The 25,164-nt window shown below is 39.7% G+C and overlaps 1 protein-coding gene and 1 non-coding gene across 38 annotated transcripts in view; both read left to right on the top strand.

The window, feature by feature from the left end:
• LOC147369038 (uncharacterized) overlaps window positions 1–25,164 on the top strand; it is a 1,156,454-nt gene that overhangs the window by 251,941 nt on the left and 879,349 nt on the right. The window lies entirely within an intron of this gene.
• On the top strand, window positions 6,581–6,704 carry LOC147369039 (U6atac minor spliceosomal RNA). The gene has a single exon (XR_015168704.1). It is a non-coding gene; the product is annotated as a U6atac minor spliceosomal RNA (small nuclear RNA).

The following is a 25,164-nucleotide window of genomic DNA, read 5'->3' as shown; positions in this document are numbered from 1 at the left end:
CACACCATTCCACTGACTAGAGCTGCTCATTCTAATTGTTTTAAACATTGTTGCTGTTAAAAAAAGAGGCTCCAAAGACTGCCTCCAGAGGTTGCTCAATTATTTAAGATGCTGATGCAGAAAAGCAATACATCCTTAGAAAGGCATGCCATTAATTAACATGTCTTCTGGCTTGTCATTGTCCTTCCCTTCTTATCCAGTTGTCAAGTTTGCTTAGTCCATTAATGACTAGAGGAGAGAGTTTTGCTGCAGCGCTAGAGGTCTTCTAAGAATGTGAATTATTAATGAAAAGCTTCATTTTGGTTTCCACCTTTCCTTGTGTGTGGAAGTGGAGGAGGTGGTGAGATGCATATGGGGAGAAGATGCTTGTATCCTGTACAGTGGACTTTTTTTTTGGGGGGGTGCTGTATTAGGAATCGGAGAAGGAAATGGCAACCCACTCCAGTATTCTTGCCTGGAGAATCCCAGGGATGGGGGAGCCTGGTGGGCTGCCGTCTATGGGGTCGCACAGAGTCGGACATGACTGAAGCGACTTAGCAGCAGCAGCTGTATTAGGAACTTTTATCTTGGTGCTCACCAGTGGGCTGAATTCATGATAAATATGCTTGAGCAAGGTTCTGTGTCTGTGTGTGTGTGTGTTGGAGGCTCTGAGGGCTTTTATTATTGATATCTTAATCACTTTACAAGTTGCATGTCATATACTGTGCTTAGAACTGTGCTTCCACTGCCCAGACCAATCTGTTGCAAACCATTGATTCATTCAGTAAGTGTGGGATACATTGGTTACCCTTCCACCCTGAGCCAAAGAATTCCCTGCTCAGGTTTGATAGATTCTGGTGACCTTTACGAGACTGAGCCACCAGGGAAGCCTCTAAAACTAACACATTCTGATAAATTTAACACATTCAGAAGATGTTACATGGGCATTTAGACTGCTTTCTCCAAGTCAGTTCAGATGGTCATCTGGAAGCCTAACCACTTGGAGCCATAAACAGGCAGGTGTGGAACAGGCAGGCTGAATCCTCTGGCTCAGGATGGACATATAATTTTAATGTATAAAATTATTTTAAAACACAAAGAAATTTCACTTGTGCCCTGAGACCTGAGTTGCTTCCACAGTGTTCCTGCAAGTGAGTCTGTGTTTCTGAAAGCAGAGCTCTAATCTGTATTGACTGTCTGTGATGTGTCTGTAGGTGTCGGCCAGCAGGTGCCTATGTGGATCAAAGATGCAGTGACCAAAGGTAGTGGCTGTTCTTTTTTCTCCCACCCCCTCTTTGTGAGGAAGTGCTTGCATCTTAATCAAGAATAGTACATGCTTGTAGGAGTCTAATATTTTTTTCATTATAATTCATAACTGTGCAGACAGCGAAGTGCCTCAGTCCCAGGAAACAAGCTCTCTAAACACTGCTCACCAGTGCTTCTTTCTCTACTCCCTGACTTGGAGTTTTCCTCGTGATGTGTTGCAGCTGGCTTGTCCTAGCCCACAAAAGCCGATGTTGTGCAAATCTCATATCGCCATGTTCAGTGATGGTAGGTAGTTTGAGACCAGCCAAGTTGAGAGTATTTACAAACCAGGCTCTCCCTTAGAGAAGACTGACTGTCAAACATTTACTAGCGCACCACTGGATTCTTCCCGTCTAATCTAGTCTCCTAGGACTGATGTTTTGGCATGTAGAACTTCAGTATGTGTACAATTCGATCTGAATTAATCTGTTTCTTTGGATTTGACATCTTTGATTTACTTATCAATTTATATTTGTGTACATACTAGATGCTGGGCACTGTGCTAGGTTCTGTGGATAAAATATCTTATATTTACAATTATTTATATTTAATTTATAATATATTGAAAGTCTTAGTCTTTTAAAATGACAGTTTTGTGAGTTTTTATTTAAATGAGTTTTTATTTAAATGAGTTTTTATTTAAATAAATAATTATTTAATACATATAATGAATTATAATAAGCTGGCTTTTTATTATATTTATAATGTTGCACAAACATCACTTTTTAACTCCAGAACATCTCATCACCCTCAAAAGAAATCACAGATCTCATCTCCTGTCAACTGCTAATCTCTTTGGATTTGCCTATTCTACTGGACACTCCATATTAATTAAATCATATTACAGATGGATTTTATGTCTGCTATCACTTAGCATAATGTTCTTTTAGGGTGCCCCCACATTGTAGCATGTGTCATTACTTAATTCCTCTTTATGGCTGGATAGCATTCCAGTAAATGTACAACATATTGTCTATTTTTCTATAATAGACTATTTCCAATGTTTGACTATTATCAATAATGTTACTATGAACATTCATATATACTCTCTTGTATGAACATCTATTTTTTAATTGAGTTTTTATTTTTATTGTGGTATAGTTGATTTATAATGTTGTGGTTAGTTTCAGGTGAACAGAAAAGTAAGTCAGTTATACATATATCCATTCTTTCTCAGATTCTTTTCCCATATAGATTATTACAAAATATTGAGTAGAGTTCTATAAGGAAGGTTATAGAAGGTGCTATAAGGTAGGTTCTTGCTGGTTGTCTATTTTATATATAGTGTTTGTATGTTAATACCAACCTTTTAAGTTATCCCACCCTAGCCCAGTGCTTCCCCTTTGGCAACCGTAAGTTTGTTTTCTTAGTCTGTGAGTCCATTTCTGTTTTGTGACTAAGTTCATCTGTATCTTTTTAGATTCCACATGTAAGTGATCTCATGATATTTGTCTTTTTCTAGTTGACTTGATATGATAATCTCTAGGTCCATCCATATTGCGCAAATGTCATTATCTTGTTCTTTTTATGGCTGAATAGTATTCCGTTGTGTATATGTACCACATCTTTACCCATTCCTCTGTTGATAGACATTTAGGTCTTTTTCGGGTCTTGGCTAGGGTCAATAGTGCTGATATGAACTTAGACGTGCCTGTATCTTTTTGAATTACGGTTTTGGTCCAGGTATATGCCCAAGAGTGGGATTGCTGGATCATAGGGTAGCTCTATTTTCTGTGTTTTAAGAAACCTCCACAGTGTTTTCCTTAGTGGTTGCACCACTTTATATTCCCACCAACAGTGTAGGAGGATTCCCTTTTCTCCACGCCCTCTCCAGTACTTATTGTTTGTAGACTTTTTGATGATGGCTCTTCTGATGGGTATCAGGTGATACCTCATTGTGTTTTTAAATCTTTTGGGTATATAGGTATACACATGGGAATAGCACTTCTGGGATTATAACTTTAATTTTTTTGAAGAAATGTGAAATTGTTTTCAAGTGTCTGTTCTAGTACACATTTTTGCCTACATTAAGATTATAATTTCAATGTATCCTTTCAACAAGTTTTATTTTGTAACTTTTAAAAATTATAGTCATCTAGTGGGTATATGGAGTGGTATCTCAGTGTTGTTTTTTTAAAAAATCTCCCTGATGCCTAATGATTCTGAGTGTTTTTCACACCTTATTGGCTATTGTGTATTTTATTCAACTCCTTTGCCTATGAATTCTAGACTTCAGTCAAATACCATTTGTAAATAATAACTTTTTTGATAATGTTGTTTGTATAAAAATTTTAATTTTGATGTCTTTTTTTTTAATCCACTAGTTTCTTTTGCTTTAGGTGTCACGTTTAAGAGTCTGTTGCTTACGTCAGCTTTGAAGATTTACACTGAAATTTCCTTTAAGAGTCTGACATTTTTGTTCTTGTTGGAAGTTTGTGATTTGAATCGGTCCCTCTACTTTTTTGGGTGTATTCAGATTTCCTCTCTTCTTGAATCAGCTTTAGCATAGCAATTGGTGTGTTTCTAGGAATTTGTCTGTTTTATATAGGTTCTAACTTATTGGCATACAAGTATTTATTGTATTCTCTTTTTACCCCTGGAGAGTTGATAGCAGTGTATCCATTTTTATTACTCACTTTAAGACTTTGAGTAGAGTGGCTAGGTTATGGACTGGGTGGTTACGTTATGGATTTAAAATTAATGAGTCACATTTTCTTTACAAGATATTAAGTTAGTTTGCCACAGTTGGGTGGATGCTAGTTGAAGATATAATACTCCTGAAGCAAAGACAAAGGACAGTTACCATTAGCTAGGACAGCAAAATTTTTTGGTGCTATTTGTATATTAGATCAGATCAGTCACTCAGTCGTGTCCGACTCTTTGCAACCACATGAATCGCAGCACGCCAGGCCTCCCTGTCCATCACCAACTCCCGGAGTTCACCCAGACTCACGTCCATCGAGTCAGTGATGCCATCCAGCCATCTCATCCTCTGTCGTCCCCTTCTCCTCCTGCCCCCAATCCCTCCCAGCATCAGAGTCTTTTCCAGTGAGTCAACTCTTCGCATGAAGTGGCCAAAGTACTGGAGTTTCTACTTCAGCATCATTCCTTCCAAAGAAATCCCAGGGCTGATCTCCTTCAGAATGGACTGGTTGGATCTCCTTGCAGTCCAAGGGACTCTGAAGAGTCTTTTCCAACACCACAGTTCAAAAGCATCAATTCTTTGGTGCTCAGCCTTCTTCATGTTCCAACTCTCACATCCATACATGACCACAGGAAAAACCATAGCCTTGACTAGACGAACCTTTGTTGGCAAAGTAATGTCCCTGCTTTTGAATATGCTATCTAGGTTGGTCATAACTTTCCTTCCAAGGAGTAAGTGTCTTTTAATTTCATGGTTGCAGTCACCATCTGCAGTGATTTTGGAGCCCAGAAAAATAAAGTCTGACACTGTTTCCACTGTTTCCCCATCTATTTCCCTTGAAGTGATGGGACCGGATGCCCATGATCTTCATTTTCTGAATGTTGAGCTTTAAGCCAACTTTTTCACTCTCCACTTTCACTTTCATCAAGAGGCTTTTGAGTTCCTCTTCACTTTCTGCCATAAGGGTGGTGTCATCTGCATATCTGAGGTTATTGATATTTCTCCTGGCAATCTTGATTCCAGCTTGTGTTTCTTCCAGTCCAGCGTTTCTCATGATGTACTCTGCATATAAGTTAAATAAGCAGGGTGACAATATACAGCCTTGATGTACTCCTTTTCCTATTTGGAACCAGTCTGTTGTTCCATGTCCAGTTCTAACTGTTGCTTCCTGACCTGCATACAGATTTCTCAAGAGGCAGATCAGGTGGTCTGGTATTCCCATGTCTTTCAGAATTTTCCACAGTTGATTGTGATCCACACAGTCAAAGGCTTTGGCATAGTCAATAAAGCAGAAATAGATGCTTTTCTGGAACTCTCTTGCTTTTTCCATGATCCAGCAGATGTTGGCAATTTAATCTCTGGTTCCTTGTCCTTTTCTAAAACCAGCTTGAACATCAGGAAGTTCATGGTTCACATATTGCTGAAGCCTGGCTTGGAGAATTTTGAGCATTACTTTACTAGCGTGTGAGATGAGTACAAATGGCAACACGAAAAAGGTGATGCTCATTCAATGGGTTGTGTTATAGGTGAAGAACCCTGAGTTCATGGAACCCAAATCTTTTATAATGGGAAGTAAGTATGCTTACCCTTTGCTCCACAGGCAGGCACTCAATTTTTAAGGCTCTTTGCTATACAAGCACCTTAAATATAGTCTGGAACAAAGTGCAGTTTGTGCTTTACCTGCAAAGACATGCAGAAATAAGAGAAACCCTGGAGAATGATCTTCAAAGTCAGAGGAGTATGCAGAAAGTAGGGCATGAGAGACAGCAAGGACTTGAGATTTCAGTCTGTGTGGAGGGATGTCAGGCTTCCCTGGTGGCTCAGTGGTAAAGAATCCACCTGCCGATGCAGGAGACACAGGAGACCTAGGTTCCATCCTTGGGTCAGGAAGATCCCCTGAAGGGAATAGCAACCCACTCCAGTATTCTTGCCTGGAGAATTCCATAGACGGAGGAGACTCGTGGGCTACAGTCCATGGGGTCTCAAAGAGTCAGACATGACTGAAGCGACTGAGCGCACACACACGCACAGAGGGATGCTGTTGTAGGGTTTTGAGGAAAAGTGGCACATGTTCATTTATATTTTGAAAGAATCACTCTGCTTCAGTGTAGAGATTAAACTGTACGGAGGGGGGAAAGACTATATGGAGAAAAGAGAGCAGTTAGGCAGCTATTAAAATATGCAGGTCAGTGATAATGATGATTAATTTAGTGGTGGAGGTAGGGATAAGTGATCAGACTGACAGTTTTGATGGCAGAATCCACTGGATTTTTCTGGCAGGTGGGATCAAATTTGGGAAGAAAATAGCAGTTAAATAGGACTTTTATGCTTTCATCTGATCCACTGAATGCATGATGGTTCTATTTACTGGAATGGATAACCTTGGGGTAGAATTAAGGTTGTTGTTGTTTAGTCATTAAGCCGTGTCCAACTCTTACGACCCCATGGACTGTAGCCTGCTAGGCTCCTCTCTTCATGATATTTCCCAGGCAAGAATACTGGCGTGGGTTACCATTTCCTCCTCCAGGGCATCTTCCCCACTCAGGGATGGAACCCGTCTCTTGCGGCTCCTGCACTGGCAGATGGTAAATGCTGAGCCACCAGGGAAGCCCAAAATTAGGTTGGGGAACTATAATCCAGAATACTATTTTGGAGTTATATGAAAGGAGGAAAGGTTAGTACTCCCTTGACAGAGATGCACGAAGCCCTTGGCCTGACAACACACATATGGTTAAGGCATTTCCAGCTCCTTTGTAGCATCTAACCACTGTTTTTGGGACTGATAAACCAATTTGCAGGACAGGGATAGAGATGCAGACATTGAGAATGGACTTGTGGACACAGCAGGGGAAGGAGAGAGTGTGACAAATTGAAAAAGGAGCATTGATACATATACACTCCCGTGTGTACAATAGATGGCTAGCAGAAAGCTGCTATAGAGCACAGTGCTCGGTGCCCTGTGATGACTTAGAGGGGAGGGTTTGGGGAGTGGGAGGGAAGCTCAAAAGGGAGGGGGTATATGTATACATATGGTTGATTTTTACAGCAGAAACTAACACAATATTATAAAGCAATGGTGGCTCAGAGGTGAAAGCATCTGCCTGCAATGCAGGACACCTGGGTTTGATCCCTGGGTTGAGAAGATCCCCTGGAGAAGGAAATGACAACCCACTCCAGTATCCTTGCCTGGAGAATCCCATGGACGGAGGAGCCTCATGGGCTACAGTACACAGGGTCGCAAAGAGTCAGACACGACTGAGCGACTTCACTTCACTTCACTTAAAAAAGAATACAGTTGACATCCAGGAGAGATGCAGGGGACATCACTGGGTATAGAAATCAGTGGTTATGAAGAGATGAAATCTGGAGATAAACTATTGATTCCCAAATGTTATATTTGTCACTTGAAGTCCTGAGACTTCATGAGAAACATTGGAATAGAGTATAAATAGAAAATGAAGTCAAAAAACTGAATCCTGGTGTCCTTCTGACATTTGGGGGTCAGAAAGAAGAGGATTCAGCAAACAAGAGGAAAAATCAGGAGACAACTTGACCTTGTGTGCATGTGAGCTCAGTCGTGTCCGACTCTTTGCAACCCCATGGACTGTAGCCCACTAGGCTCCTCTGTCCATAGAACTGTCCAGGTAAGAATACTGGAGTGGGTTGCCATTTCCTACTCCAGAGGATCTTCCTGACCCTGGGTAAGTAAAACCGATGGTAAAGGTAATAAGGGTGGTTCCAACACTAGGTGGGAGTCTGTCTTTGTTTAGAAAATACAAATGCCAAAATAACTTTGAGTCCCTTGGCATGTAAATTGCAGATATTATGATTGCTAATCTGCTGTTCATGCAAATTAAGCAGGGATTTGGAAGGATGGGGGTGCAGGGGTAGAGTTTTGGTGAAGGGACTGGGAATGAGGGGAAAGTAGATGACAACGTGGTGAGGTGGCTGGAGAACTTGTAGATTTTATTTTAGTTGCTAGGAAATAAATCCACCTGTTTGCCCAAGTCTTTAGCGATGTGTACTACATAGAAATGCTTTTGGCATCTGTGTGTGTTGATGTGTGTGAGAACTAAGTTGTCTACATCTGATGCAGAGTGGAGGGGAGGGGTGAAAGAAGCCACAAGTTTAAAGAGAGGAGTATTGATGTAAATATCTATAGAGTAGAGTATTGAAGCTAGAATTGAGAAGGGCAGGGAAATCGGAGGGATTGCAGGAACCTTCTGGTCAGAAAACGGGCTGGCATCTAGGTTTCACTTATGTGAACAAATAGCTGTTTGAGTCTCCCATCATATTAACCACTTTGGTCTAGGACCTCTTGCACCTTAACTTTCAGTATTCATGCTGATTTTCATAACCACTTGGACTCTCAGTCCTGGCTGCTGCTGGACAAGACCATTGTGCTGTCAGCCTTGCTCTGGCCTTGTCTTTTACTTCTGAAACAGATCAAGTGAGACTGATGGGTATTTCATGCATCTAAGTACAAATAATTACATTAAATAAGGAGGTTGCCTTCTCCAAAGCAAGGAAGAATGTATCTTTATGGCTTTAGCTGCCAAGTTTTCAAAACACAGTTTTTCTGTTGTTTCTGGTTTCTTGTGTTTGTTTTTGGTAAATGATGGTCATTAATTCTTTTTATCGCTTATACAAATTAACTCCATATTTGAGGCAAAACTTGTTCTAAAAGGAGGTTTTGACAAGCCCCTACAATCTTTTAGATAATGGCTAGTTGATTGTATTTTGATAGACTCTGAGTCCTGGTTCCATTATTTGAATACCAGAGTAACACAGAGAAATAAAAAACAAAAAACAATTGTGTTGAAGTAACAACAACAACAAAAACTAGCTTTATAAATCTAATCTTCCAAACTCTCCAACAGTCTCTTTGTTATTGTTAACAATATAAATTGTTAGATTAGATAGTGTTACTCCTCTGGTCTGCACTTGGCTCTGTCCTTCTTCAACTCTCTCTAATCTCTCCCTCCCTTCCTGTCCTTCTTTTATTCCTAAATGTACCCCGGCCCCCCGCCATAAACCCCAGAGCTGAAAAATATACATGGAACCACCATTGAATCTGAGTCCAAATCTCTTCTAAGTTCAGATCTCAACATTAGCACCTCCCATCTTTGTGAGCTTCTTAAGGCAGCTTTCTGCCTTGATTCTCTATCTTTTCACACGGGGGTTACTGTGTCACTTAGGGCTCTTGGGGAAATTAAAATATTGGGTTGGCCAAAAAGTTCATTTGGGTTTTTCTATACCATCTTATCGGAGAAGGAAATGGCAACCCACTCCAGTGTTCTTGCCTGGAAGATCCCATGGATGGAGGAGCCTGGTAGGCTACAGTTCATGAGGTCGCAAAGAATCGGACACGACTGAGCGACTTCCCTTTCACTTTTCACTTTCATGCATTGGAGAAGGAAATGGCAACCCACTCCAGTATTCTTGCCTGGAGAATCCCAGGGACGGGGGCAGCTTGGTAGGCTGCCATCTCTGGGGTTGCACAGAGTCGGATACGACTGAAGCGACTTGGCAGCAGCAGCAGCATACCATCTTATGGAAAAACCTGAATGAACTTTTTGGCCAACCTAGTAGATGATAAATACAAAGTGATTACCACAATGCCTAACATACTAAGCGTTCAGTAAATGCTGTCATTTGTTATTCTTCACATAGACTCATATTTAAATAAACTAGAAAAAGAAAATGTTTTGTAATGATATCCTTTTGTACAGAAGAACCTGGAGCTGGGAGAAAGAGTTTTGAATTTGAAGGATGGAGAGGAAAGGAAATGAATGTAAGACCTGTGTTATCTGAGCTAATTCAGAAAAAATTGTACTGTTGGTTTCTTTTCTAGTTGCTCCTCATCTGTGTAGTTCTGTCATTTAGATGCTATTGAAAAGGCATATGCTTTGACACTTGCAGGCCTACTACTGGTCTTGAAACTAACAGTAACTTTGAGTCATTTATTTATTTTTGGAGTTATGATTTCTTATATCTAAAATGGGAATGGTAACCTCAAATCAAATATACTATGGAAAATGCGCCTTGAAAACATTACCAAGATGCACCCTGGATTGGAAGATTTCTAAGATTCTATTGTAAGTAAATGAAGGCTGGGTATGATTTTACCAAGTTCATCTGGCCCTTGCAGTCTGACTTAGTCACACAAGTTCTACTGTTTCTAAGGAAATTACTTCAATTAATCTCTGAATGGCAGCCCTCTCCCCTGGCACAGCAGACAGCAGCTGTTGAATACCCAGGAACAGGAGACAGCGGTCTCGTTCTGTGAAAGGGAGGATGAATTTTTTTGTTCAGCTGTAATCACAGAGGAGTTTAGGAGTGGTAGAAGTTTGTCCAGAGCTGAATAATTTCCTCTTCTTTATTTAAAACAGAAAGCAAGAACAGATGAACTCCTCCTGGTGTCATGACAAAAGAAATCCAGTTCAGTCATGGCCCTTCTCTCGGGTTGCCCATCCTTAGGCACAGGCACACAATCTCAGGATCACCAGCAGATTAGACTAGAATGGCTCTCTGGAAGAAGTTATGATCTATCTTGTCAGAGGCCTTCTGGGGACACTTTACCCCTTGTATTAATGACACAATATTCTGGAAATGCTTCTTTGGAAATCATCTGAATATATTACAAAACCCTGTGGTTTAGCAATCCCAACTCAACTGACTGAAAACTCTTCTGGTTTTGATAATTATATCAGGGTACAGACCATAGTACAAAATCTTGAAGCATTTTGTTTTTACCCTTGGAACTTGCAGGGAGCCATACGTTTACATTAGAGACCTGTCTCCTACACATTTTTATTGGGAAAACCATAGCTATTTTAAATACTCTTTCATAGACAGTAAAACTGTTTAAGATTTTTTTTTCCTTGATTTTGTAATGCCTCTTAGAAATGGCTGAATGCTTCATACTTAATTCTTACAAAAACAATTTTCCCTTGAACAGATCCTTGGTTTTCTGTTCGATGTGTTGGTGTAATTTTTTCCATTAACAGATTGAGGCATTTTGGCAATTTCAGTATTAAAGACAGATTAATGGACATTTAATTCAATAAACTTGTAGGATTAAACCCAGTACCCAAAGTGAAGTGATGTAAGATATTTTAGCAAGGGTCTTAGCTTTCTTTCCCAAGTCCCAAATTGGCTTCTACTTTGACAGAATTATTTGTATGTTTCTTGGAGCTATTTTCCGGATCGTGCAGGGTTTGAATCCAAGGTGGCTTATTTGATCCATCTGTGTTTCTGTTAAGGTTGGTACCTGGCTGAATGATTTTCTGAAAGAATTAAGAAATGTTCTTTCTGACTAACCACAGGAAAAAAATAGGAGAGCATCAGCTATGCCAGCTGAAAGGATCAATTGTCTAAAGAAAAAGTTAGAAAAGAGCTAGTGGAATATGGGTGGAACTAGGTTTTATGGGGGACTAGTTGTTGACATGATTCTCAGGAGAGGAAATTAAATATCAATCAAAGAATTAACCATGCAGGTCAAAGAAAGTGATTAAGAACAAATTAGGCTTAGGATAAATTAGAAGAAAAATAGTATTGTACATAATCATTTTTATAATGAAACAATTGGATCTTAGTATCATTAAGTCATTAGCTCATCTAATCAAGGAAAAGAATGCCCAAGAACCTAATTAGGAAAGAGAAATGTAAAACACATAAAGTTAGAGAAGATATCAAGAATCTATACAAAAATAGGGGACTTTATGTAAAACTTAGATTAAAAACTTTTTCTTAGTTTTATTTGTATTTTCCTAGAAAGTTTAAACTGACTAGACGAATAATCCTGAAAATGTTGAGAATATTTTTTTAAAAAGCCTTGAAAAGATTTGAACTGTGTGCCTTCACAGAGGAATTCTTTTAAATCTTTATGCAACAAATAATCCCTTTATTATTTCTGCTATTCTGGTGTTGTTTTATGTGGTTCCCTCCCCACCCTACTCCACCAGGAAATCTACCTTGACAAAATCAATACCCACCTATCTGCTTCTACATAAAACAGATTACTCTTACTCATGAATGTTGCTAAGACAACTCTAATAGAAAACTTTCAGATAGAATTGAAGAAGTCTACTGAAATCCTTCTAGACTTAATATTGGTTTATGGAATCAGTGCAGGCTTGAGTTTAGCTTTGGACATAAAAGTATTCATGGGCTGGAACAATGTGTCCTTTTGTTTTTCAGTTCTTCTCCTCCCTGTGTGTTATATTAAAGTAATTAAACAGGGACACTATTAGCCTTAGGTGGTTCTAATGCCTTGGTAACCTATGTAAGTCAAAGTGGTTGCACTCAAGTCTGGGAGAATGAAGCTTAAGAACAACTAACCACAAACAGCCAACTAGGCTTTCCCAGACAAGGCAACTGCCTAAGTGATAGACAGTCAGTTAAGTTCCTTGCTTTGTTTCTATATATTCTCTATAAAAAGCTTTATCCCAGCTCCCATCACTGAAAGGTTCCTAACTACTTTTAGTTTCATGCAGTCCAATTTGAATTGGCATAAGGGAAGGTGGCTTAAACAATGAAGAATCTGCCTGCAATGAGAGAGACCTGGGTTTGATCCCTGGGTTTGGAAGATCCCCTGGAGGAGGGCATGACAATCCACTCCAGTATTCTTGCCTGGAGAATCCCCATGGACAGAGGAGCCTGGCAGATTACAGTCCATGGGGTTGTAAAGATTTGGGCATGACTGATGACTAAGCACAGCACACCTTACTTAAATAAGACTCTTAAATTTTGATGTGGCACAGTTATCTATTAACAGTTGATGACACCTTCCTTTGAGGGAGAGGGAAGATGGCTAAAAACAGCTTGATATTGACATTTTCCAAACTCAGTGATGTCAGCGGCATGAGACTTTCTTTCTTCCAGAACTTCTGCAGGTAACCCAGGAGAGAACTCTGACCTTAGTGCTGCATGTTCACCTCTGTCTCATTTCAGTTCAGTTCAGTCACTCAGTTGTGTCCAACTCTTTGTGACCCCCTGGACTGCAGCATGCCAGGCCTCCCTGTTCATCACCAACTCCTGGAGTTTACTTAAACTCATGCCCATTGAGTCGGTGATGCCATCCAGCCATGTTATCCTCTGACATCCCCTTTTCCTCCTGCCCCCATCCCTCCCAGCATCAGGGTCTTTTCCAATGAGTCAACTCTTTGCATGAGGTGGCCAAAATATTGGAGTTTCAGCCTCAACATCAGTCCTTCCAATGAACACCCAGGACTGATCTCCTTTAGGATGGACTGGTTGGATCTCCTTGCAGTCCAAGGGACTCTCAAGGGTCTTCTCCAAAACCACAGTTCAAAAGCATCAATTCTTTGGCACTCAGCTTTCTTTATAGTCCAATTCTCACATCCATACATGACCATTGGAAAAACCATAGCCTTGAACAGATAGCCTTTGCTGGCAAAGTAATGTCTCTGCTTTTTAATATGCTGTCTAGGTTGGTCATAACTTTTCTTCCAAGGAGTAAGTGTCTTTTAATTTCATGGCTGCAGTCACCATCTGCAGTGATTTTGGAGCCCCCCAAAATAAAGTCTGTCACTGTTTCTACTGTTTCTCTATCTATTTCCCATGAAGTGATGGGACCAGATGCCATGATCTTCGTTTTCTGAATGTTGAGCTTTACGCCAACTTTTTCACTCTTCTGTCGAACCTTCATGAAGAGGCTCTTTACTTCCTCTTCACTTTCTGCCATAAGGGTGGTGTCATCTGCATATCTGAGGTTATTGATATTTCTCCCGGCAATCTTGATTCCAGCTTGTGCTTCTTCCAGCCCAGCATTTCTCATGATGTACTCTGCATATAAGTTAAATAAGCAGGGTGACAATATACAGCCTTGACGTACTCCTTTTCTAATTTGGAACCAGTCTGTTGTTCCGTGTCCAGTTCTAACTGTTGCTTCTTGACCTGCATATAGGTTTCTCAAGAGGCAGGTCAGGTGGTCTGGTATTCCCATTTCTTTCAGAATTTTCCAGTTTATTGTGATCCACACAGTCAAAGGCCCACTTAATTGTTTTCTTGGCTTTGTCTCTGTGTCCTTCTCTACTGGCAACAGTTAAAATAACATGGAATGGGGAAGAGGTAGTCCTTCAAGGAAAGGGATACTGGTGTGTTAATACCATAATCCATTACCAAGGGTTTGTTCTGGGAATGCATGTCTAGTTGGATGTCATACAATGTTTCTTATTATTTTACTGTATTGTTTACTATATTTACTGCATTTGTTCTCCAGTGAGAACATTAGATCAACTCTTTAAATGCCAAAAATGTCTTTAAATTGAATATCCATCCTCAAAGAAATTTTAATTAAAATGTTAAATGAAAAATTCATTAAAAAGTAGGCATTTCAAACTCATAGGTGCTATAGAGCTTAATCCTAAAAGAAGATGCTGTTAAAGTGCTGCACTCAATGTGCCAACAAATTTGGAAAACTCAGCAGTGACCACAGGACTAAAAAAGGTCAGTTTTCATTCCAGTCCCAAAGAAAGGCAATGCCAAAGAATGTTCAGACTACTGCACAATTGCACTCGTCTCACATGCTAGCAAAGTTATGCTCAAAATTCTCCAAGCCAGGCTTCAGCAGTACATGAACCATGAACTTCCAGATGTTCAAGCTGGATTTAGAAAAGGCCAAGGAACCAGAGATCATATTGCCAACATCTGTTGGATCATTGAAAAGGCAAGAGAATAGCAGAAAAACATCTACTTCTGCTTCATTGACTATGCCAAAGCCTTTGACTGCATGGATCACAACAAACTGGAAAATTCTACAAGAAATGGGAATACCAGACTGCCTGACCTGCTTCCTGAGAAATCTGTATGATGGTCAAGAAGCAACAGTTAGAACTGGAAATGGAACAAAAGACTGGTTCCAAATTGGGAAAGGAGTATGTCAAGGCTGTATATTGTCACCCTGCTTATTTAACTTATATGCAGAGCATAACATGTGAAATGCCAGGCTGGATGAAACACAAGTTAGAATCAAGATTGCTGGGAGAATTATAAATAACCTCAGATATGCAGATGATACCACTCTTATGGCAGAAAGCAAAGAAGAACAAAAGTTCTTGATGAACGTAAAACAGGATAGTGAAAAAGCTGGCTTAAAACTTACCATGATTTTAGTTTTTTGAATGTTATCTGCTTCTGTCACTTTATGGCAAATAGACAGGAAAACACTGACAGACTTTATTTTTTTAGGCTCCAAAATCACTGCAGTTGGTGACTGTAGCCATGAAATTAAAAGACACTTGCTCCTTGGAAGAATAGCTATGACCAGCCTAGACAGCATATTATAAAACAGAGACATTACTTTACTGACAAATGTCTGTCTAGTGAAAGCTTATGGTGTTGTTCAGTAGTCATGTATGGATGTGAGATTTGGACTCTAAGAAAGCTGAGTGCCAAAGAATTGATGCTTTTGAACTGTTGTGTTGGAGAAGACTCTTAAGAGTGACCTTGGATAGCAAGGAGATCAAACCAGTCAGTCCTAAAGGAGATCAGTCCTTAATATTCATTGGAAGGACTGATGCTGAAGCTCTAATACTTTAGCCACCTGATGTGAAGAACTGACTCCTTAGAAAAGACCTGATGCTGTGAAAGATTGAAGACAGGAGGAGAAGGGGACGACAGAGGATGAGATGGTTGGATGACATCATCGACTTGATGGACAGGAGTTTGAGCAAGCTCTGGGAGTTGGTGATGGACAGAGAAGCCTGGCGTGCTGCAGTCCATGGGGTCACAAAGAGCTGGACATGAGTGAGCAACTAAGCACATGGTAAATGCTAAGAAAGAACCCATGTAAAATTTCTCTTTGAGGAGGCTTGATAATTTTTAAAAAGAAGTGTTGAGATAAAGGAGTTTAAGTGATTGACACTCGCTGGCAGTTCTCAGTTGGAAATCTTTCCTCCCAGCTATGTCTCTCTGAGCTCTGACTCCATGATTCAGTCTCAAATAAGGTTCCCTCCTCCCTGCCCTAGGACAGAGTTAAGCTGCCTGATCCAAAGCTCTGTGAGGCTCTGAGTTTCTCCTCCATGTCACATGGACCTCCCTTCAGGCTGCATTCACTCCTGCTGCCATCTCAGTAAGTCAAGGAGGTCCATTTCTTGGCTTCCTAAGTGTTTAAAAGACCTTCATAAATATAAAATCTGGAGCACAGGACTTTCTTAGGCTTTCTGTTAATTAAATTTTGGATCTTTTCTGAATACATGGGCTCAGTTTTGGGGTATAATTCAAATACCAAATTGTGATGATTATAATTTATATAATTTTATTTGGTATCTATTTCAACCTCACCTTATCCTGTCATTGATTACAAAGCTATCTTTCATCCTCTTTCCTTCTACTCTAGGTAGTAATACTGGAGAATATTAGGACACAAAATACGAGAGTCAGACTCATGGCCGTTAAGTCAGGCCAGACTGTGTAAGCATCAGGAGTTAGAGACTGCTGCTTCTCCACTGGCAGATTACTTAGTGGCTTGGAATAGGTACTATAATCTATGGAGAGAAGAGTGCAATTGGTTAGTTGAGTTCTGATGACAGTACGGTGAATTAGTGAGACTGTTAGAAGGATTCTCTGCCACCATTTTTCTTGATAAGCTTTGAGCATTGTGGACCAGAAGGTTCTCTTACTCTTAATGTACCTGATGAATTTGGGTAGACCTCTTTATAGGGAAGGTGAGCACATTGCCTCCAGAAATAAAAATCTCACTTAAAAGTGGAATGGAAACTGACCAATGAAAAAGATATTAATTTCAAGTAGAGGAAATAATTTACAAAGCATAGTTACTTCTCATGGGTAAAGTATTTCCTTTTATATACTTGGTCACTTAGGTATGTATGTACAGGAACCAACCAGAAGAATTTTGCTTAATGCTCTTAGATTTTCACCACACCACCAGTTCCATGAGCAGAAAATGTTGCAAACTTGGTGTACCCATAGGTACATTATTACTCTTCAAACCACTGTTCCCCAGTAGCCCACAAACTTTCTACCCCCGAGCAGGTGAGCAGTAGTTATAGACACCATGTATAAGTTCTTGTCTTCTTGGCAATATGCCTCTTTCTGTGATTGAAGGAAAAAATATAAAACCTTATTAGACACTCTTGAAAATACATCATGCAGTGTATTTTTATGATTTGTGTGGAAATGAATCATAACATATAAATTCCCCCCAAATTTAAATGATTTGAATGAAATGAAAACAAATTGTGTATGGCACAGATGTGAGCTCCTTGTAATTTCTCTTTCAATTAATTTTTATGAAAGCTCACCATTGTCTATTTTATGCAGTCCCTGAGTGTAAACTTAAAGAATATTATTTTTAAAGTTAACCATAAAATTATTCATTTTTTTCTTAAAGTCAGATTTATTGGTGTTTCAAGAACACTTCAAAATCTGAATATCTTCTTTGTCCTCTGATTCTACTTTGCTTTTTCAAAGGAAATTTAGTTCATTGATGAAAGTTACTTGAAAATTGATGTTGAAGACCTTTCCATATGGAACTATATGTGTGTTTTTGCATACATATATGTGTGTTTAAAATATACATATATAAATACACAGTATATTTATAGTAGGTTTTCCTTTCTCTTTCATATTGATTTCAAGGGCTTGATAAACCTTCCAGTGTTAACTTCTAAGCATGAATGTCCATAAAATGAGATATCATCATACCTGAGATTACATACTCAAGATTTCTTATAAACTTGTCCTTCTGAGTGTTAAAAAGCATTCCTCCAAAGTAAAGTCTGTTTCCAATATGATTCTTGCAAAGGCTGTAATTAAATGAAATATAATACATAGTATCTAAACTCTTTTGCTTATTATTATTCTAAAGGCTTTAAGACCTCCTTGCTGCTGCTACTGCTGCTGAGTCGCTTCAGTCGTGTCCGACTCTGTGCGACCCCATAGACGGCAGCCCACCAGGCTCCCCCATCCCTGGGATTCTCCAGGCAAGAATACTTGAGTGGGTTGCCATTTCCTTCTCCAATGCATGAAAGTGAAAAGTGAAAGTGAAGTTGCTCAGTCACGTCCGACTCTTAGCGACCCCATGGACTGCAGCCTACCAGGCTCCTCCATCCATGGGATTTTCCAGGCAAGAGTACTGGAGTGGGGTGCCATTGCCTTCTCCATTAAGACCTCCTTAAAACAAGTCAAAATATGCAGCATGGTGGATGGTAAGTGACAGTTTTTGGTCTTGATGTGACTTTCCCCCGATCATCAGATATTGAGATTGCTTTGCAGGAATCCCTAATAGCCCCCATTGTTAACATATAAATACCATATGGGGGAAAGACAGGGTGTTTGATATCCATACTTCTTGTCATCACATTATGTACAGTGGGAGAAACTGAAACTCTGAGGTCATCTTTTTCCAGAATAGAAATAAGAGTTCACACATCTAGATTCCCACCGTCTTTCTGCTATAACTTACATGGAGGCATATCTTTATATACTCACTTAAAAGGGGAGCACAAATACATATGCTTTTCAGTTAAGTATTTCTCCTGCACCCGCTTGATGCAATTTACATTGTGAATATATCATCGGATGTCTTAATCTTCTTAGAATCTTGTTGAGATGATGTCTCCTAACTCAGTGTTAGAACTCCCTCATTACTGAACACATAGGAAGTTGAACACAACTCCTGAGAAACTTATGCTTTAAAAGGAACTCATCCAGGTACAAATAAAAATAAGTCACATGAGTTTTTCAGTCCCTACTGTGGGTATCAGGTTTGAATGAGGGGAGTTTTGGGGCCCAGGCTGTGCAGTAGAAAAAAATCAGATCAGCTCAAGCAATGGGGAGGTCCTGAGAGCAATGTTTCTAAACTACATCACAACAAACACAGTTTGATGGATAGTTGACAGTGTTGAACAGGTTAGTTTTCAGACTGTAAGTATGAATACCAAAAGTTACTTTAAAAGAATCAAGTTACTCCTAAAACAAAGAACCCCTCCAAACTGAAAAGACAGCTTCCCTCTGGCTGAGAAGCTGTGCGTCAGAGATGGTCTGCTTGGTAATTCTTTAATGCTATTTTGAGTTTGACATATTTCTGACTAAAAGCACTCTTAAAAGAATATCTGTTTGTTTGAGATTTCTCATCTCCCCAACTTCTGCCCCACTTGTTACCATTGGACAGTTGCTCTCTGCCCAGGGAAAGTGAGTCCCAGCTGTGGTTGACAGCTCTCTGCAGTCTTTAAGATGCTCCAGCGTCTCACTCAGGGCTTGGAGCCACTAACATGAGCAGGAAGGGAAATGCGGGAGGTACATTAATGTGGGAGAAAAGAGATTATTTCAAAAGCAGCATACCAGTAACTTACAAAAAAGCTACTTCAAGAGCCAGTTTCCTTCAGCGCCCCAAACACTCCCTTGAGTGAGTTGTGAAGCAGTGTTAATCTGTCAGCACTCAGAGCTGCAATAGGGAGCATAGTTCTCAGTCTGTGTCTGTGGTTTCTTAGCCGGAAAGAGTTAAAAAGTTTTTGAGGAAAAGCAGGCCTGCGTGTGCTCAAGTGTGTTTTAATTCTACCAATTGACTGTATTAATCTAATATAATAAACACTGTCTAATTTCCACTTGACAGCACAGACCTAACCTGCTCTTAACGTCCTATTTATAAAAGGTTCACATCTTATCAAGTATAATGTATCTTGAGAATTTAAAACTATTTAAAACCAATTATTTCATGGAACTGATAGTCTCTATGTGCTAAGCACATGTGGGTTTTGATGACCTTATCTGCAAACTGCCTTGATCTTTACAATCAGAACTCAGGTCAGATTATTCAGAATATAGCTTGAACATCTTTAACATGTGGAATATGTAGCTTCTTAATAAACTTTGAAGTGAAAAACCTATTCCCTTCTATCTTACATGTTCTAATTGTTCATAACTCTTTGTGGCTATAGAAAAGCAATGTTGCCTTAAGCAGACTGATGGGAATACAAGGTAGGAAATGCCAGTTTTACAATTGCCTTGAAGTGGATTGAAATAGGATGAGTGTAAACTATTAGGCATGTCTCTCCATTTTCTCCCTTTGCTAGTGTCCTTTATCGCCCATTAGTGTCTGGCAGAAGTCTTCTGTGTTCACTTTTGGACACAGTGGGAGAAGGAGAAGGTAGGATGATTTGAAATAATAGCTTTGAAACATATATATTACCATTTGTAAAACAGTCAGTGAGAATTAGATGTTTGGTGCAGGGAACCCAAAGCCGGTGTTCTGTGACAACCTGGAGGGGTAGGGTGGAGAGGGAGGTGGGAGGGGGGTTCAGGAAGGATGGCAAACATGTACGCCTATGGCCAATTCATGTTGATGTATGGTGGGGCCATCACATATTGTAATTATCCTCCAATTAAAATAAATAAATCAAACTTCACTTAGCATGAGAAACAAAGTCCTCTTTGTCTACTGTAAAGGTGCTGGCTGCACTCTACAGGTGTGAACCCAGCTTACAGAGGGAAATGTGGAATGGACTCAGGCTTATGAAGTCTTTTTTTTTTTTTGTGGGCTGTTTTAAAAGTCTTTGTTGAATTTGTTACAATATCACTTCTGTTTTATATTTTGGTTTTTTGGTCCCGGGGCATATGGGATCTTAGTTCCCCTTCCAGGGGTCAAACCTGCACCCTCAACTTTGGAACACGAAATCTTAACCACTGGGCCACCAGGAAAGTTCTTACATAGTCTTATTCTCTACCTGAGAACATCCTTGTGGGTGCTGGTTGTAGAAAGCATCTTTGGTGAACCTTTAGACCTTTGGTGAATGCTTTAGACCATTCTGTCTTTTCAGATTTGTTTTCTCCACCATGCTAATGACTTTTAAAGGGCAAAGAATATTGTGTTCTCTTGTATATTAACTAAAGATAGAAGTATAGATTAAGTAAGCCAGAGAAATTTCAAACATTAACTGACTCATTTTTTTCCAGGACAGCACTTTCCTTATGACTTATGGTCATTTTTGACTATATAGGTAGGTCTTTTAGGGTCCAGTGATCTGAGAAGTGCTATTGATGGTGAGGTGGTGTCTCTGGTCAGCCTTGTTGGCATGGACGGGCATGTCCCAGTGATAGCAGCTGTGCTTGTCTCCTGGTTTGGTCTAAACAGTTTCTGCACATATATCTGGTGATTTATTGCAAGCCCAGCTGCTTTGCTTATTTTTTCAGTACATGGAATAAAAAAAAAATCATTCGTAATTGAAGCTCAGAGAGAAATAATATTAAATATGACTTTCTATCAGCCAAGGAGCAGAAGGTACAAGTTTGTCTTATGATTTAAAGCCATCTGCAGACAGATGCATGGTTATTTAGAGGAGACCCCTGGATGCTGTTTGGAATGCATTTTTAGCTGGAGGAGGTGCTTTCTCTTGGGACTTAAGCTTAAAAACAACTGTATTTTTTTTTCTGATTAGCATGACCAGCATAGTAATCCAGAAATAAAATGAGACTTTAAGACACATGTGCAGACATTTACGCCTACACACATTCACCTCTGCCTTTACACATGCACACATGCGCACACACACAGTTTTGCATGGATTCAGAACTTGTGTTAAAGAGAAGCAAGTAGAAACTTTACTAATAGAGCTAAATGAAAGGAACAGTTGAGGCCGGAAGACAGATGTCAATAGAGGCAAGAAAATGCTCTAGAAGCCTCTCTCTCAACAGTGGTCTGGCAACAGTTTCTACAATTATTAAGTCCTTCACAGTAGAAAATTTCAGTGTCGCATTGAAGTCCGTTCAGGCCACTTTTAAAAAATTATTCAGTTTCTTACAGTTTTTTGTGTGTACTTATTCTACCTTAACAGGCCATTCTAATGAGAGCCTTAGGTGTTCCTTCCTTTTAGCAGCCTCTGTGCTCATGCCTGAATGTCCCAAAATTATTAGGACTGAGTCCTGCTTTGTGTGAGTATATGAAAGGCAGACTAACAGTACACTGTTTTTGTGATGACTGCTTGTGAATAGGAGAATAAACAAAGTTTTATGGGAGCACAGGAGAAAGAGTGACCACTCATTTTATGGAAGAGAGTAGTTGGTATGGTTCTTTTCATTGACTTTCCCTGAGAATTCAGTTTTCATGCAATCTTAGGTCCTCTTTCCAGTAAATCCTAAACACCAAGTGAGTCTTTTCTGTTCTACATCCACTCATTTTCCTTCTTCCTTCATTTTACTCAGGGTGTATTTCTTTTCTTCTCCTTCACTGAAGACTTAATAATTGACTGTTTTTGGTGGATGTTCTAAATATGAGCTTCCAGTGTGGCCAGCTTCTTCATATAGCCTTTCCAATATCTTGTCAGGTTTCAGCCAGGACAAGCAGTAAATATCCCTGGCAGAGTATTGAACAGATTCATGCACATCAGAGGGATTCTTAAAGTTACTAGAGATACTACCTTCCCAAGATACAGGGCGACTCCCAGAGATACCCAAAAGAAAGACAATTCCACTGAGAGCTAGCAACAGTCAGGAGGACTTGAAGCACAAATGAGGGGCAACCCACATTCTGTCCATGTTTCTGGGGCCTCCAACCTGATGTGCCAAGTCCAGCTCTCAGGACAAAAAGGTGAGAGAAGGCAGTATTGTCCCTGGGAGAGAAATGATTGATAACCAATGGGTACCCGAAAGCAGATTCACAAGTCACAGTTCAGAGATATTGTGTTAATATGTTTTTGCCTGCCAACCCGAATTTGGGAAGGTTGGGGCAAAGTGAAATTTTACCTTCTGTCACCAAGCTCCACATGTAAATATCTAGAGAGAGCTGACTTTTGTAAGACTTTTTACCCTTTGCTAACTTTCCCAGGATCCTATCTCAGTGGAATTCTTCCTCATCTCCAGAAACTGTAGAGGAGGAAAAATAATTTCCTTCTGCTCTTGATGGTGAGGGCTTTGCTGAGACTCCTTGTCCTCCAGGTCATCTCATAAATGCGTGAATTACTGGGTTGGCCAAAAGTTTGTTCGGGTTTTTCTACGACAGCATATGGAAAAGCCGCATATGGAAAAGCCCAAACAAACTTTTTGGCCAACCCAGTCCCTAGGTCAAAACTTGGTCACTGTGGCCACCTTAGTCCAAGATCATCATTGGTAAGGTTAAACTGCTTGTTGACCTGAGGAATTAAGGCCCCTTTGTTTTGGGTCCCCTTGTGTCATGCTCTCCTGTGTTGGCAAGAAATGCTTGAAGTTTGAAAGCTTTTAACACAGAAACTGAGAAGTTAGGGTCCATGACAGGCTTCGCTATCCCCTCCAGAGGTGGTGAGCAAGTGGTGCTCAGAGGAATGCACGGGAGCATTCATCTGGTTGCTCACTGCTCCTGAGGAGGTCTGAGGGCTCTTTTTTGTTTGTTTGTTTTGTTTTAATTTAAATTTATTTATTTTAATTGGAGGCTACCTACTTTAAAATATTGTATTGGTTTTGCCACACATCAACATGAATCCACCACGGGCGTCACGTATTCCCCATCCTGAACCCTGTTCCCACCTCCTTCCCTGTACCATCCCTCCGGGTCATCCCAGTGCACCAGCCCCAAGGATCCTGTATGGAACCTGGACTGGTGATTCATTTCTTATATGATATTATACATGTTTCCATGACATTCCCCCAAATCATCCCACTCTCTCCCTCTCCCACAGAGTCCAAAAGACTGTTCTATACATCTGTGTCTCTTTTGCTGTCTCGCATATAGGGTTATCGTTACCATCTTTCTAAATTCCATATATATGTGTTAGTATACTGTATTGGTGTTTTTTTTTTCTGGCTTACTTCACTGTGTATAATAGGCTCCAGTTTCATCCGCCTCATTAGAACTGATCTTTTCAATGGCTGAGTAATACTCCATTGTGTATATGTACCACAGCTTTCTTATCTATTCATCTGCTAATGGACATCTAGGTTTCTTCCATGTCCTGGCTATTATAAACAGTGCTGTGATGAACACTGGGGTACACGTGTCTTTTTCAATTCTGATTTCGTCAGTGTGTATGCCTAGCAGTGGGATTGCTGGGTCATAAAGCAGGTCTATTTCCAGATTTTTAAGGACTCTCCACACTGTTCTCCATAGTGGTTGTACTAGTTTGCATTCCCACCAACAGTGTAAGAGGGTTCCCTTTTCTCCACACCCTTTCCAACATTTATTGCTTGTAGACTTTTGGATAGCAGCTATTCTGACTGGTGTGAAATGGTATCAAAATTGTGGTTTTGATTTGCATTTCTCTGATAATGATGATGTTGAGCATTTCTTCATGTGTTTGTTAGCCATCTGTATGTCTTCTTTGGAGAAATGTCTATTTAGTTCTTTGGCCCATTTTTTGACTGGGTCATTTATTTTTCTGGAATTGAGCTGCAGGAATTGCTTGTATATTTTTGAGATTAGTTGTCAGTTGCTTTGCTTCATTTACTATTATTTTCTCCCGTTCTGAAGGCTGTCTTTTCACCTTGCTTATAGTTTCCTTTGTTGTGCAGAAGCTTTTAATTTTAATTAGGTCCTATTTGTTTATTTTTGCTTTTATTTCCAATATTCTGGGACGTGGGTCATAGAGTATCCTGCTGTGATTTATGTTGGAGAGTGTTTTGCCTATGTTCTCCTCTAAGAGTTTTATAGTTTCTGGTCTTACGTTTAGATCTTTTTTTTTCTTTTTTAATTTAATTTTATTTTTAAACTTTACGTAATTGTATTAGTTTTGCCAAATATCAAAATGAAATCCATTTTGAGTTTATTTTTGTGTATGGTGTTAGAAAGTGCTCTAGTTTCATTCTTTTACAAGTGGTTGACCAGTTTTCCCAGCACCACTTGTTAAAGAGATTGTCTTTTCTCCATTGTATTTTCTTGCCTTTGTCAAAGATAAGGTGTCCATAGATGCGTGGATTTATCTTTGGGCTTTCTATTTTGTTCCATTGATCTATATTTCTGTCTTTGTGCCAGTACCATACTGTCTTGATGACTGTGGCTTTGTGGTAGAGCCTGAAGTCAGGCAGGTTGATTCCTCCAGTTCCATTCTTGTTTCTCAAGATTGCTTTGGCTATTCAAAGTTTTTCGTATTTCCATACAAATTGTGAAATTATTTGTTCTAGCTCTGTGAAAAATACTGTTGGTAGCTTGAGAGGGATGCATTTAATCTATAGATTGCTTTGGGTAGTATACTCATTTTCACTATATTGATTCTTCCAATCCATGAACATGGTATATTTCTCCATCTATTAGTTTCTCTTTGATTTCTTTACCAGTGTTTTATAGT

Source organism: Bos grunniens, chromosome 7 (genome assembly GCF_055505025.1).
Source record: "Bos grunniens cultivar Pamir isolate PY7600 chromosome 7, Bosgru_T2T1.0, whole genome shotgun sequence".
NCBI classification, from domain to species: domain Eukaryota; kingdom Metazoa; phylum Chordata; class Mammalia; order Artiodactyla; family Bovidae; genus Bos; species Bos grunniens.
Note: the sequence above shows the minus strand (reverse complement) of the source record. Positions and strands in the feature narration are given on the sequence as shown.